Source organism: Zonotrichia albicollis, chromosome Z (assembly GCF_047830755.1).
Source record: "Zonotrichia albicollis isolate bZonAlb1 chromosome Z, bZonAlb1.hap1, whole genome shotgun sequence".
Lineage (NCBI taxonomy): Eukaryota > Metazoa > Chordata > Aves > Passeriformes > Passerellidae > Zonotrichia > Zonotrichia albicollis.
In genome coordinates this window covers 71820078-71832136 of record NC_133860.1, presented here as the reverse complement: position 1 = coordinate 71832136, position 12059 = coordinate 71820078, and positions in this window count along the sequence as shown.

The following is a 12059-nucleotide window of genomic DNA, read 5'->3' as shown; positions in this document are numbered from 1 at the left end:
CCAGAGAACTAAGACTTTGTTCCCCACAGTTTCAAACCATTACACATTGTTGAACAATCTCTCTCCTGAAGACACTTGGTACAGTGTAATTGACTTAAAAGACACTTTCTGGACCTGCCTTCTCGCTGAGGACAGCCGGGATTATTTCGTGTTTCAGTGGGAAGACCCAGAGACAAACAGAAAGCAGCAACTCAGGTGGACTTCCTTGCCTCAGGGCTTCTTGGATTCTCCAAACGTATTTGGACAGGCAGTTGAACAAGTTTTAAGTGATTTTTAAGTGATTTTGTGATTTTGACTTTGGGACAAAGCTTCTACAGTATGTAGATGATTTGCTAGTCGCAGGTCAGGAGGAGGTGGTGGTAAGGGCAAGCACAATTGATCTTTTGAACTTTTTGAGAGAAAAGGGGTTGAACATTTCAAAGTCAAAGTTGCAGTTCACAGAGCCCCAGGTCAGGTACTTGGGACATTGGTTAACCAAGAGCAAAAGAAACTGGACCCAGAAAGGATGGCAGGGATTATTTCCTTGCCATCCCCACAGACAAAAAGGGAGGTCTGGCAGCTTTTGGGGTTGTTAGGATACTGCCAGCAGTAAATTGAAAGTTACAGTAAAAAGGTGAAATTTCTCTATGAGAAACTCACCACAGACTGGATCAAATGGACACAAAAAGATGAAGAAGAATTCAAGAAAGTCAAGGAGGCACTCATGGCAGCAGCAGTGCTGAGTCTCCCTGACGTGAGAAAACCCTTTCAGTTGTTTGTGGATGCTAGCCATCACATGGCACTCTGGGTGTTGACGCAAGACCGGGCAGGGGTCAGGAAACCTGTGGGTTACTTGTCCCAGCTTTTGGACCCGGTCAGCAGAGGTCGGCCCATGTGCTTGCAGGCAATTGTGGCTGTGGCTTTGCTAGTAGAGGTAGCAAAGAAGATCACCTTCGAAGCACCTCTGGTAGTATTCGCACCACACAACGTGCAGTGCATACTACAGCAGAAAGCGGACAAATGGTTCACAGATGCAAGGCTGCTGAAGTATGAAAACATTTTGATTCACTCGCAGGACTTAGAATTGAGGACTACGACTGTGCAGAATCCTGCGCAATTTCTGTTTAGAGAGGCTGCAGAGGAGTTAGTTCATAACTGCATAGAAGTGGTCAAGTTGCAGACCAAGGTCAGGGAGGATTTGGAAGAAGAAGAATTGGATGAGGGAAAGAAATAGTTTGTGGATGAGTCAAGCAGAGTGATTAAAAAAAAAAAGAAAATCGAGCTATGCAATCGTGGATGGGAGAACGGGAAAAGTGATTGAAGCAGGTCCCCTGAATGCGAGCTAGTCCACACAAGCATGAGAACTGTACGCAGTTTTGAAGGCATTGAAAAGACTAGAAAGGAAAAAGGGGACAATTTTTACAGATTCAAAGTATGCCTTTAGAGTAGTTCACATGTTTGGGAAAATTTGAAAAGAAAAGAACTGACCAACATGAGAGGAAAAGGACTGATGCACAGGGAGTTAATCCAGCAAATTTTAGAAGCTCTAAGAAGGCTAGAGAAAATTGCAGTGGTCCATGTGAAGAGACACCAGGCAGGAATTCAGTTCCGGACCAGGGGGAGCAACTTAGCAGACCAGAAAGCCAAAACCGCAGCATTGATGCTGGTAAGTACCCCAGAAATTGAAAAGGAAGAAACCTCTGATGATCCTCCTCAGCTCTCCCAAAAAGAGATCAAATGCTATGAGAAAATCAGAAGAAAATTAAAAGAAAGTAAGTAAAAGTTACCTGATCGAAAATAATTGGTTTCCAGAAGTTTTACCAGAAGAATTTTGAGAAAATTATACCAATGAACACATTGGGGGGCACAGGCCCTGGTAGAACAATTTTTGAAACTTTTCGGGTGCAAAGGAATTTATGAATTAGCAAGACAAGAAGTGCAAGGGTGTCTGATTTGTCAAAAAGTAAACAAATCAAGAACCAAACAGGCTGCCCTGGAGATTATGCTAGTTCTCAAGCATATTTGAACAGATTTAAGACAGTTCTTCAGTGTTTTCTTCTCCTTGTGTACTTGATAGGAGTGCGAGCAGTGAGTCAGTAAGCCAGCCTGCATTAGGTATCATCATAGTTTTGTATTGGTTATATGAAATACAAATGTAAAACAGCACTGGAAACCTTTGTTTTTTCTGGTAGCAGTTAAATTAAACATGATTATTTATTATTTCTGAATATTGAAAATGGACTGTTCCAAATTTAAGGACAGTTAGCTCTGAGCAACAATTAGTTCCTTGTTGAGAAGGCAGTAAGAGGGGCTTTAGTGTCTGGATCAGCATCTATAATGTTGCTTATGCTGGTCAGCACCATGCTTGTAGGAGGTACCTGGTGTGCTAGCTGGGACAGTTCTTGCATGTGCTGTGATTTCCCGCACAATGCTTTGTGCTCTGACTGTTTCTTTTTCTTCAAATGAGGAGAATAACAGCTGTGTATCTCTGTCTCAAGAATTTTGGCCAAGAATCATTTATGGACATACCATGTGCTTCAGTAAGGTGCAGGCTGTGTCCTTGTGCTGCAGGAAAGTAAGTTTGCGAGTCAAGGGGCTGCTGGATGTCCACAGCCCTTGCAAAGCACCCTCAGTGCAGCCAGTCTTGGTGCCTGGGATGGCAGAAAGAGCTGAGCAGAGTGAGAGGGTTTCTCAGGTAATCACCCCCAGGGTCCCCAGGGCTGTGAGTGGTATCTGTCAACAACAGGCAAGCTGCCTGCAGCAGTTCAGGGCCACTGCAAGCAGAGTGGGTCTGGACCCCTGCTCTTCTCTGCTCTTTGCTCCTCTCTGCTCCCTTTGCCACAGTGGGGTGGCCAGAGCTACCTAAGCTCCTTGAGGAGAGCCACAAGCACTGTGAGCAAGGGTGAAGAGTTTCAGCTGTGGGAGGCTTTTGGCATTCCTCTGCCAGTGCTGATTCATTGAAGTGCTGTCTACAGTATTTATAACCTTTTTTATTTTTTCCCCGCAGTGTAAATGTACTTTTTTTCCTGTGATATTTAAAATGGTGGATAAAAGAAAACATGTCTGTAGCATACAGTCTATAAATTACACTAATAGGAGGATTATGCAAAGAAAACAAGGAAAAGAAAATGGGAATATGTCTAAGAGAAATAGGGGTAGATGAGGCCTGTCCTGAAATCTTATGCAGACAAACATTTAGAAAAGGAAAAAACAGGCTTGGACCAAACCTCAGCAACCCAGAGGCTCCTGTTCTTGGGCTCCTGACCTGTTGCACTGTTGTTGCTAGTGATTTCTTCCACCTCTACAAAATCATTCCTTCTGTGTGATTCCAGAAGGTACCAGTTGCTTTTCTGGTGAGAGGTCCATACTTGCAGGTAGTATCCTCTTGTGTAGCTCTCAGCCAATCTTTTACAGTTGAAGTCCTCAGGTCATTTACACTTCAATGTTATTCTCTTTCAACAGCTAGTTCAGAAAAAAGTGTTCCCACAAGTGTTACTGTCTGCTCATATCGCTGCACAGATCCTTCAAGAACCACACAGACAGCTATCTTGAACACTAAGAGCCCGCAAATAAAAAATACCGTCTCAGTTCAATGCTGAGGTGTGATTCTGGTCATTATTTACCACTGCCCATCTGCCTGCCACACTTACCAGGACGCTTAGTGCGCTGACCTGCTGGCTGACTACTGCTGCAACTCCAGCCAAATGAAGCTGCTGTTACTTGTCTGAGGCTGTACTCGCTGCAGACTGCAGCTCTGCTGTACCTCTCCCAGGCAGCTGCCTTCATGCTACGTGCAGAGGGTCCTGAGCACTGCAGCAGAATGCAGCACTCAAAAGGGTATGCAGGGATACTCTGGCAAAGGGTGGAAATTTGTATCCTTCTAAGAGAGAAGTCTAAGAAACAAGCATTTCATTCAGCTGTGACCTGATCCTGCTCTTGCAGTCACTGATGCTAGAGCTGGAAAAGCAAGATAAGCAACCCCTGCGTTTGGAATGGTAAAAGAAAAGGAGTTTCAGGGTTTGACTACAAATCAAATATATGGAATTATGTCTAAAGCTGAATAATTGCTCTGCAGGAAAAGCTGAAGAAAACCGTTGCCATGACTATTGCATTTGCAAAGGAGACTCTTTCCCACACCTCAGAGTACTCTACAACCAGCAGCCCCTGTATTGTCTCCTCTCCAAATTCTACCTTGATAACACCTGTGCCCTTTGTGTCTTGTTGGGAGTGAACAAAGGGTCAGAGATGGGGAGAGACCTTGGGGATGCTGAGCATCATGTGGACTTGAGTGAAAGGATACTGGCCCTGGTGGCACAGGCAAGGCATGGGGGCCACCTGGTTTAACACCAGTGTTTGAAGCAGGTGCTTTATTAATGGCTGTAAATCCAAAGTGCCCAAACAGATGAGGAAAGGTAGTGGTGAGGCCAAAAAGGCTGGGCAAGCAATGTAACACACTGGAAAAATGCCCTCTGGCACCAGCCTCAGCCCCCTCTCCCCAAAGCAGCTTAGGTGTTCAGAAACATCTCCCTGCTTTGCCATGCTCAGCTTTTAAATTAAGACAATGATCTTTGTGTCATAGAAGGCTACACATATTATTTTAAAAGTCTTGTAGGCATTCTACAACGTAAAGCAGAGCTAACACACTCCATATGCGTAAAGGTTTATTTGGCTTTCTTTGCAGATGAACATTTGTGATTTTAAATTTTTCTTTGTTCTGCCTGAAGGCCTATACGGATTTCTGCAAAAGCACTGAGACATATCAACTAGAATAAACCATCTTCTGGGATTTTTTTTTCCTCTTAAAAAAAGTACAATCCTATTGCAAAATTTCTGGCATTCATTTTACATGTTTCTCTATCAACTTGATATGTGGAAAATGGGAAGTCTTGCAGCTGTTACCTTGCCCCATGTTGTATTTATTCCTTAGAGAAAGGGCAAGGTAAAAGCATCATCCATGGTAAAAGCATTTTCCATCTCAGAAAACCATCGATCTAATTTGGTGTAACCAATAAATGGGAGCAAAAAAAGCAAACCCCAAAGCAGAGATAAGGCAGCTTCTCCTCAGATTTCAGTGCTGGGGATGGTCTGCCTGCACTCCCTGGCTGATAGCCAGAGTTCAGAGGTACCCAAGGTACCAAGGACAGTATCTGGGTACCCAAGGCACTAGTGGCATATATTCCAGAGTTTTATTATTCTTAAATAAGCTAAGGCAATCAGTGGAGAACAACTTTAATGAGGTCAGCACAGTTAGCATTAAAAGCTAAGCAAACTTCCCTACTCTGCTCTGACTGAATCTTCTGAGGCATGCTTGCAAGAAGCCCCAGTAAAATGCACCCAGCTTGCAGAAGAAAATGGAACAGATGCTTATACCCTGCAGCAGTGGAACTGGCAGCCTAGATAAGGAAGGAATTGGTTACATGAGTGTCTCTTGTAGACTAATGCAAAAATGTGAAACCCATTGTCAAAGGCAAGTGCTAAGAGTTTGTGGACTTTCCTGAAGCAGGCTGCTTGTCTGGACAGGAGGATGAGGGACAATGCCAAGGGGATAGCTGGGATCAACAGCAGCTCCACAGAGAGAAGAGCTACTGCTGAAATGAGACTAGTCTTATCAGAAATTCACCAGACAGGCAGAGACACCTCTGCACAAGGGAACTGAGAAACTCAGTAGCTGAAACCTATGTCATTTTAAAAAAACACCAACCCCCTGCCTCCTAATGTAGACTTAAGCCAGATTTGGATATAGTTTTTCTGTTAGTCCATGCCCTGTCTTTCTTCAGGGTCAAGCTAGAGCCAGCAACCACAGACAGACAAATGAAAGAGTCCCTAGTCATGATTTAGTAGGAAGCTGCCTCCAGAGAACTCTTCACTAAAAGGCCACACGCTCGACTCTGACCAGCTGTTTATGGAAATGGTTAGAAGGCAGAAAATGAGAGCAGAACTTTCCAAAGCATGTAAGCATGTGACAGGGTGCATGCATACTCACAGACATACCCATGTAGCCAGAAACCACTGGGAATGGGATTCTTTCTGAAAGACAGAATGGTTTCAGGATATATATGGCAGTGTAAAAGGTCATGGCTAGCCTGAAGAGCTCGATGCCTCTGCAGACTTCCAGTGACAGTTACAGCTGCAGCTGACTGGAATGTAGGGATGCTTACAGCACTTGCATCTGAAGCCAAGGACTGAAATACTACCCGCCTGCTCCCAGCCACTCAGCAGCTTCTGTGAGAGCTGCAGCATGTGGCGCGCTGCAGTCCAGACCGTTGCCTAGCACTCATACTCTGTTTTGTTTGCCCTCTCTGATTGTGCTAGCTGGGGCTTAAGATAAATGGAGTATTCATCTGATTACCCCTGGGCACCCCTTTCTACTGCCATCTATTTGAGGAAAAGTAGCTTTACCACATGGATGTTTATTTCCAACTTTTTCAAACTCCCTGGAGCCTTTAGAACATTCTGTTCACCCAGAGTGCTCACTAGCTGATCAGCTCTGTTGTTTTTCTCTTCAGTGAATTAGCAGATTAATGTGCAAATGCCTGGGAGTTGAATATGCATACTCCCAAGTATCATGATTAGCCTAGTAGGTTTCATTGTAGGTGAAATATCTGTTCTATACTTGGAATGCAGAGGATGAAATGTATTTTTTATTCCACCCACTTTGGAAATCTTATGAATTCAATAGCTAAAATTCTGTTTATCAACACTGTTGGGCCCATCTTTTCCTTGGCCTGGGAGCTAAGAAACGAAACTAACAGTGGAGTAATTTGTGTGGTTTTAAAAAAGGGCAGCAAGGGAGACTGTGAGCAGCCTGTTCTGAAAGTTTCATATCTATAATACACCAGAATGGGTATAGACTGAGGGATGCCAGAGGCTTCTGGTGTCAGAAGGGCATAACCTGAAGTTTAACAGAGCATAAGTATTAGTCAAACCAATCAACTGTAAACAAAATCCCAGTACATTCCCAACAGGTCTCTGATAGATCACACCATGGCAAAGAATTGTTCTATCCCAGCATGACTAGCAAAATGAACATACCTGGCTTTGTCAAATAATGGCACAGTTGAAGCACCATGAGCTAAACCAGTTAATTTGTAAAGCTAAGCTATTGTTTTGTGCCTTTTTTTAAATCTCTATCTTAGACAATTGTCAGCTTTAAACCACTGTTCTTGTGAATCTGAGGCTATCTTGTATTTTGCAAATGTTGCTTTGGTAGTGAAATTTACTCTGGTAGTTGATTTTGCTACATTTAAATCCTACCTTGAAAATTTACAAGTCTTACTGCTCCAGATCTGCTATGGAGGCTAGGACAGTTTCTACCAGAATGCCATACTGAAGTGGCAATGTATGGTTATACACTGGCTAGCAGGAATGTCTTCGGGTATCTGAATTCAGATGTGCAGGGAATGCATGCCAGGGATTGCCAGGAGAGGGAGAAAATTTTGTTTTCTGGAAGAGAAATTCAGCTTCACAAGCTTGGCAAATACTGTCTTAAAATCTAGGTGCACCACTGCCACTGATTTTAAAAATATAAATGTTGAACATCTGAAAATTGCGACCTCTGTCAATGTACTTTCAACCTATTGAAATAAAACCAGGGCAACGGAGAGAGGAAAGGAAATTTGCAACTTGTACATCAAATACCAAAATAATGTGGAAAGCTGCAGGTTAATTAGAATGTATGAAACCTCTGAATTCCTTTAAAATTGACTTATTTGTGCCTATTAGAATCCTTGTATCATGTGGAATAGCATCTGTGTCCTGTAGTATATTTCCATTATTAAACTACTTCATGTATTTGAGGGAAATTAATCTATAAATTGTTTCTATTTATGAAAAAATATGCATACAGGCATACAGCTACACAAATGTATAATTTAATAGCTATAAAATTAATATTATCTGTAAAACTTTAATAATAATTAATATTTTCTGTAAACAAACTTAGATAATTATTTCCCTGTTTTCATAATACAGAAAAAATTAGCCCAATACTAGTATGGATAGTTGGGACAAAACCTTAACTCCCCTGGAAACAGAATGTCATCCTTGCACCCCAGGTTGAATAGGCAGAAATGCTTATTTCCTCATAAGAAAAGAAGCACCTCCTGAGACCAGATTTGTCTGTCTCAGCTGTGTCCCCAGGCAGACTGCAGACAGTTTCTGCTGTGAGTTAAACACCAAGGGACAAGGAAAGCTCACAGCTTGCAGGGGGTCAGAAAACAAGCCAAAACTTTTCAGATCCTGCTGACTCACATCTGCAGCCATCTCATAATTTCTCATGATTTTAACACAATGTGCACAAGTCTGTTTGCTTATATAACAACTAATGATTCAGCCCCCAGAGTATTATTGTGAGGATGATAGAAAGAAGAATTTCCAGTTGAAGGAAGAAACTTTGTCATCTGGCTTGTCCAGAGTGCACTTCCATATGAAGGGCTGGGGTTTTAGACCAGAAGTTGAACATCTAGGTCATTGATGTCACCTAATGTGAGCAAACGCAGTTTAGGAGACTAAGCCTATATATGCAACTGCCTCATGTGTCCCCAACCTCAGGGTGTGTCTAAGGCACATGGTGCTTGCTCTCCTGAGGGAGAGAGGGGTATTTTGTGATGCAGCATACACAGACACTGCTCAGGCTTAGCTAAGGTGAGAAGGTTCCTTAAGCCTTCATCCTGGCCCAGGGGTGCAGGTTTGCATCCCTATCCAGCCAATGCAGGAGTCTCCTCCCAGTGTCTGAGCCCCTGGCAACAGACATTTCCAGCACAGGTGTCTCTGCCCTCACAAAGCTCTTCTGCTTCATATGAAAATACATAAACATTCATGGTCAAGAGTAAGTTTCAGTGATTGCATGTAGCATCAGTGGTGGTATCTGTGATACCACTGGGGCTGCCAGAGGTGTGGGCCAGTACTGGCAACCAGGAGGGAGCTTTACTAAGGTAAGCTTGGCAGCAGTTGACAGCAGTTTGCCATCCCTCCCTTGTTGCCCAGTAGTCAGTGTACCCCAGGGAAGACCTAGGATTCAGGCTATGCTTGAACAGGTGTTTCAATTTATTGCATAATTTAGCCTTAGCTCACATGCAGGCAGTTGCATAAATGCTTTACGCATCTGTCTGCTCAGCTTGCCATTTGCTCTAGCTCCCCTTTTTGGAAGCCCTACTTGATATAATATCCTATACTGGCTTCCTGACCTGACTCTCAGCCAGGTCTGTGTAGGCAACTGGGTGCCAGTTTAGGGAAGACACAGATTGCAGACATAACAACACAGAGCAGCTGGAGTGCTTGTCCACCTTGCAAAATGTAACACAGATTTTTCTGAGTTAACTTGGGGCTTGACAGAAGTATTGTTATGCTGGGGATACCAAATGTTGTATGAACAAAAGTGAGATAAAGAATTTGAAGAGATCACTGTATTAATGCATACATATGTCTTCTGGTGCCAAAGCTAACAACTGAGATGTGGATTAGATTAGATTTCTCTTTGCTGTGTTGCTGAGCATAGTCTGCCTTGAAGATGAAGAAACCTCTGCACCTTGTGTCACAGGGATAAGGAAGTGCAGGGCAGAAACTGACTACAGCACTTTACAAGCACATCTCTTGCTGAAGTCAGAATCTGACTTCCAAAATATTATCAATGGCAATCTTCAAAACCCTTCAGCTAGTTCATACCAAGCACTGTCAAGAACTATCTAGTGACCTCTGGGCTTTTCCTTATGGTATTACCATTTGTACACAAAATTAATATAAATTCTTCAATCTAGAATGAGTGATGTGAATGCAACAGTAAAGCACGGGTGTATGAGACAGTGCTACAGAGCTGTGACCCACACACTGAGGGGACAACTGCTCCACACAAAACCAGAGGTGTCTGCAAGGTGGGTAGCACCTTAGTCCCTTGTGTATGTGACAAATCCCTGCTGCTGTCTACTGTGAACAGCTGTGAGGACAGAATACCCTGAGGTGAGAACTAAGTAATTGCAACACTATTATTTCACTTAACACCATTCTCCATTCACAGCTTTGAAAACCAGAGTGTTTTGAGGAGGGAAACTGCAAAACTGAACAAGCATCAAGACTGACTTGCTCTTTTCAATGATATCATTGTGTTTGTGGCACCATCAAAGATCCCAGCCTGACATCAAGACCCCTCTTCCCCATGGGCATGGGGCCACTTTTCCTACATCCAGCATGGGGCCAAAGAGAGGGGGAGGTAAGACAAATTAAATGGTTGCTGGCAGTGTGCCCGTGACAGATTGACTAGCTGTGAATGATTGAAGCTGAAACCTTAAAGTATGGATTGGTATCTCTTATTTTTCATGGTGCTTCTGGTGCACTGGTTCAAAATATTTGCTTTTTACCTCTGGGAAGTTTGGCTTAGGTTCATTCTGGGAGCCAGACAATAACTGCAGTAGGGAAGTGCAGGCTGGGGCCATGCCATGCTGGCTGTCAGTGGCCCCAGAGTCAGTACTGCCCAGCAAGTGCTTTCCCCACAAGGCAGTATGAAAGTGTGACATTCATACAACAGCAGTCAGCAGGCAGCCACATAGTCAGACCTCCTTAAGTCCATTACATCATGAGAATGGCCTTCTTAAAATAGAAGTAATTCTTGAAGATAGATAAGAGATAGAAAAGAGAAAAGTGGCATCAGGGCACTTAGAGAAGTATAATTCCTTAAAATTTTCTTCAATAATTAATTTCTCTGCTTAATTCATAGATGACTACACCTAGTTACTCTAAGGTAGATTTTGGAAATATCAAGGCAGATTTATTATTTGCCACAGGAGTAAGATATTTTTATATAAAGAATAACCCTGGTGGTCTGACAGGCAGTGTCTAAAATCTCCATCAATGTGCCTTGTGATTGCATGCAAAGGTTTATCTTCTGCCATGGTCCAGGCATTACATCTCTGCAGAAGCCACTCCTGTTCCCTTCTGGCCTACTTGACCAATGTTCCCCTGCTGGACCCTGAATTAGGACCTTGAATTAGGACCTTGAATCCTCTGAATTAGGACCTTGGCCTAATTCAGAGCTGGGAGGGGAGTGAGAACAGGCTGTGTTTGACACCCACAGAGGCATTAGTACACCCCCTGCCCTGTAGTTTTCAAGCCCATCAGTGCTGAGTGCACTGCCTGCCCTGGAACTCCAACGATTGAAGGGGGAAGGTCAGTGTGGTTATCATCTCCAGCACAGAACTGTTCCCTATAAGACCTTATTTACATGTGCTGTGATTTACACAGCCCACCATGATTATCAATTAGCACCCACAACTTTCAAATTATTTTTCTGGCTTGGCAGAGCCTCCCTACCAGCATATTACTTTTGATGCTAAGTATGCCCTTTTATCTGTTAATTTTGTTTCCCATTGCTGTTGACTTCACCTGGCAACTCTCTTCAAATAAATCCTCCATTCCTCTGAAATTTCTTGAAAATGTTCTCTTTTCTTCTTTTCCCCACTTCCTTTTAATTGAGCATTTTCACACAGTTAGGTCTTTTAATGCATCTCCACAAATCAATACCACCACTTCCTCTAAAATGTTGATGTCTTTATTCTAATTTCCCATCAGTTTCTTATGGTCTTTCTTCTTCTGACTCTTGCAGATCAAACAACCAGCAGCCTCTGCATCATATTGCCAGCACTAGGGACAAAGGGCCACCCAGACTCTGTTACATTGCAATTACAAATTGAACTGTTATCTCTCTCTCTCTCTCCTTTTCTTTTCTTTTTATTTCTTTCTTTCTTTTTTTTTTTTTTTTGAAGTGCTTAAAAGCCTTCTCTGATTTTTTTTTCTGCATGTGGCTCCTGTCTAAGGCTTCCAGGTAACATACTCAGGTGTGACAGAATTTACGAGTTTTTTAGGAGTTTTCTCTCTATTATCATAGGAACACAATAAATGCCACATTCTAAGCCTGTAGCAAGCCACGTGCAATCTCAATCGAGAAAGGCAAATTTTGCACCAGACAGCAACATTGTCCAGAACCAGATCCTCCTCTGTGCTGCAGAAATTGGACTTTTAATCCAATTTTTTTAAATTCATGAAGCACATATGCACAGAATCACAGAATCATAAAATAGGTACGGAAGTGA